This window comes from Peromyscus californicus, unplaced genomic scaffold (assembly GCF_007827085.1).
Source record: "Peromyscus californicus insignis strain IS unplaced genomic scaffold, ASM782708v3 Scaffold_8__1_contigs__length_139910024, whole genome shotgun sequence".
Lineage (NCBI taxonomy): Eukaryota > Metazoa > Chordata > Mammalia > Rodentia > Cricetidae > Peromyscus > Peromyscus californicus.
Genome location: NW_026294606.1, coordinates 65,287,868 through 65,291,750, shown reverse-complemented (window position 1 = coordinate 65,291,750; position 3,883 = coordinate 65,287,868).

Genomic DNA, 3,883 nt, shown 5'->3' with positions numbered 1-3,883 from the left:
ACAGGATTTCATCCTGGGGTGGACTAGAGTTGAGAAGGCTAAAGTTGAGAAGCCATTACAATAACCCAGTCCTGGGAATAGTCATAAAGAATCAGTAGGGGACACTATAGGCAGAAGAGGATGCAGAGGTTGATCATGGGATGGGAAAGTGATAAAAGGAAAACACCATGAAATTGAGGGCCAGAGTATGTGATAAGAGGGCATTCCATGGACAAGGCAATTGGGCATCTGTTGTGGCATATTATTTTAAGATGTGTGTTATATTCACATTTATGCTGAATTATGGAATATTTGTTTAATGATGCAAAGATGTGTTGCGTTCTTCTATGTTGCATTTGTTTAACTCTGTAAAACTGTATTACTTTGCCTGTCTAAAACACCTTATTGGTCTAATAAAGAGCTGAATGGCTAATAGCTAGGCAGGAGAGAGACATAGGTGGGACTGGTGGGTAGAGAGAATAAATAGGAGGAGAAAAGAAGGAGGGCTAGGAGTGAGAACAGGGGAAGGAGAGGAGGACGCCAGGGGCCAACCACCCAGCTACACAACCAGCAATGGAGTAAGAAGGGAAGAAAGACATCTAGAATAAAGAAAGGTAGAAAGCCCAGAGGCAAAACATAGAAGAGAAACAGGTTAAGTTAAGATAGAAAAGCTGGCTAGAAATAAGCCAAGCTATGGCCGGGTGTTTATAAGTAAGAATAAGTCGCTATGTATTTATTTGGGAGCTGGGTGGCAGGCCCCCAAAGAGTAAACAAAACAAAACAAAACCCAATTCTATATGTGGTTCCAATGCTGGTACAGACACCTATAGTCTGCTGGTCTCTGCCAGTCTTTCTTCTCAACACATTACACGGAGGCTCTCATCTAACCCTTAGTGAGGTGTCACAGTCTCATGGGGCTCATTTTTCAGAGGAAGACATTGGCACTTGGCCAAGGCCACAGAGGGAGGAAGTGGCAGGCTCAGGATTAGAGTCTCTTTCTCTCTGACTCCAAAGTCCACCCCTGAAATAGCATGTGCTTCCGTTACTAATTATGCAGTGCTTGAGGACTTAGAACCAAATAGTCCTATATGAGCCCACTTCCTTTCCAGTTAAATTTGAAGTCCACCTACGTGTCGATGGTGTGTATTTATGGAAATATACAGTTATATAAATGTATCAGCTGGGCTTTGGCCTTTGGTTCAATCCCTAGCACTGTAATATGTACTTATAAATGCATACATGTGTCTGATTATAATGATTAGATTTAAAAATTAATTTGTGTAACATTTTCTGCCATGGTGGCAGGTGTGTAACACTGTGGAAAGGGACATTTTTCATTTTCTGTCAGTGACAAAGCTTTGCCGATGGCTGTGGGGAACTTCTGATTGGAAGTGCCAGCGGCCTCTTTGTTACCTGGCGAATCTTCAATGACTCGATTCCCCGAGGTGGATGATGAATGGGCTAGCTTTATTACAGTTGTGCCTGGTGGCGGACATATTTCCCCTTCAGGTGAACCGATTCTCCTCATCGTGGACGCTGCTTTGATAGCTTCACATATAACAATATGAAATGGGGACAAACACCCCCCCAGGCAGTGTGTGACCAGAGGGGAAGGAGGGTCATTTAAATCTGGATCCACATCTAGTGTGAGAGGAAACGCTGGGAATCATGAAATAAGAAACTAAGTAGAAATGAAGGGTTTTGTTTGGGGTAAAGACAGGTGTATGTGTCTATCCTGAGAAGTGACGTCAGGCCGGAAAGGTGCCCGGGCAGTAAAGGCCCTGGTTGCACAGGGCTAACAACCTGAGTTCATCCCCTGCATCACACACACGAGCACACAGACAGAAATCTTTGCTTTTAATTTAAAAAGTTATCTTCACCTTTTTTCTTCTTTCTTACTTCTGTTGCTGGTGGTGTTTGATGGAGTCTTGCTGTGTAGCCCCGACTGGCCTAGAACTCGATAGGTAGGCCAGAATGACTTCGAACTCTCTGCCTCTCAAGTGCTGGGATTAAAGGCATGCAGCCCCAAGCTTGATTTCAACATTGTGTGTGTGTGTGTGTGCGCGCGCGCGCGCGTGTGTGTGCTCCTTTCTTTCCTGTTTTATGCTTTAAACCAAGGGAAAAGCCTAGACTTGGAATATGTCTTATAGTTTGGGGTACCTTTGAATCACAATTTTTCCCTTGGTAGTGGTCTGTCTCACAGGAGAAGTATCTCATAACTGGTAGACTCATGCAGATCACAGAGTACAGAAACGCTTCTGTGTATTGCTTTAGCTGGAAGTTGCTGTGGTGAAGGTCCTGTGTGAAGACAGCACTGGCCCCGGGGGCTGTGGTGAATGCATAGCCTCTTAAGTTGTTTGCATTTCAGTGGGAGAGACAGATGCAGAAGCCGGCAATATCAGCAGACTGTGAGAACGCTTAAGCTCTGATGCCTTACAGCTCAGGCCGGGGCTGGATGGAAGGACAGGCCTTGAGAAGGTGGGGGTGTGTGTGCAGCTGGTAGAAGATTGAGAGAAGGCTTTCTCTCTACACTGCACCCTTCCTAGGTGGTGCTTTATTCTGCTGCATCTCGGTACTATAGATAGAGTAAGAGAAGCAAAGGCTGGGTGTGGACTAAGGGCTTTAGAATACTTTTCAGGTTGGGGAAAGTCTTGTTATAGCCATCTTTTTTATCTAGTTCTTGCTCTACGTGGGGGTACCAGCTTGACACAGGAAGAGAGAGTAATTGTGGTGAGGGAAATCATGCCTGGGTGTATTGTAACTAGAAAAAGTCAATTCTGTGAAGATGAAGGGCAACAGGGTCCACCTTAGAATGACAATTGCATTTTGGAACAAGCTGGTTTTGCAGTCAGACGCAGCACAGCAACCAAGCCATCCCGCACCCTCACTGTTTTTCAGGGTATAGACCTTGGCTTTGCTGTCTTCGAGACAGCTATCTTCCTTTATCATCTTTATCAAAAACACAAGTTGGTACAGGTTTTTAAGAGCCAAGTGTATAAATTAGAATGTCATAGAATTGAGAATTAACTGTTAGAGTTGGAGAGACCAAGCCATATGTCCTCTCCATTATGAAATCACAAGCAGGGACTGAGGAGATCCCTCGGTAAAGTGTTGGCTGCGTAAGTATGAGGAGCTGAGTTTAATCCCCAGGACCCACATAAAGAAGCCAGGCACGGTGGTGCACACTTAGAATCCTGGTGATGGGGAGGGAGAGACAGGTGGGTCCCTGGGGCTTATTGGTCAGCCAGCTAGTATAATAATCAGGTTCTCAGACAGTTAGAGACCCTCTCTCAAAAAGAAGAGCAGATGCCTTGGCATTACACCTCTGTCTTCCACGTATGGTCTCACATACACGTGCACATCTGCACGCACACATGCATCCACATGTGCAGCAGCACACACACTTACCAGCAAAGATCAGATTGGCATGTGGGCATGTCTGTAGGGTGTTTTCTTTGTGCTAATTGAAGTAGGAGGGCTCAGCCCACTTTGGGCCATGTAGTCCCTGAGCAGGTGGGCCTGGGCTGTGTAAGAAAGGCAGCTGGATGTGAGCCATGAAGAAAGGCAGGAAGTAGGGTTTTCCCATGGTATCTACTTCAGTTCCTGCCTTGAGTTCTTGCCCTGACTTCCCTCAGTGATGGACTGTTACATGGAAGTGTAAGTTGAAACACACACTTTTCTCCCTTAGTGGCTTTTGGTTAAGAGTCTTTTATCCCAGTAACGGAATCTAACAAAGGCAGCATCATTGGGAGAAACTCTGTAAGGCTACATACTCATTTTTTTTTTTGATACAGATTAATTTCCTCTGATTCTTTTTAGAATGAGAGCGCCATCCTTTTCTAATGGGCCTGAAGTTCGAATACAACAGAACTTCAAGCTAGCTGTAAAAACAAGTGCCCCATTG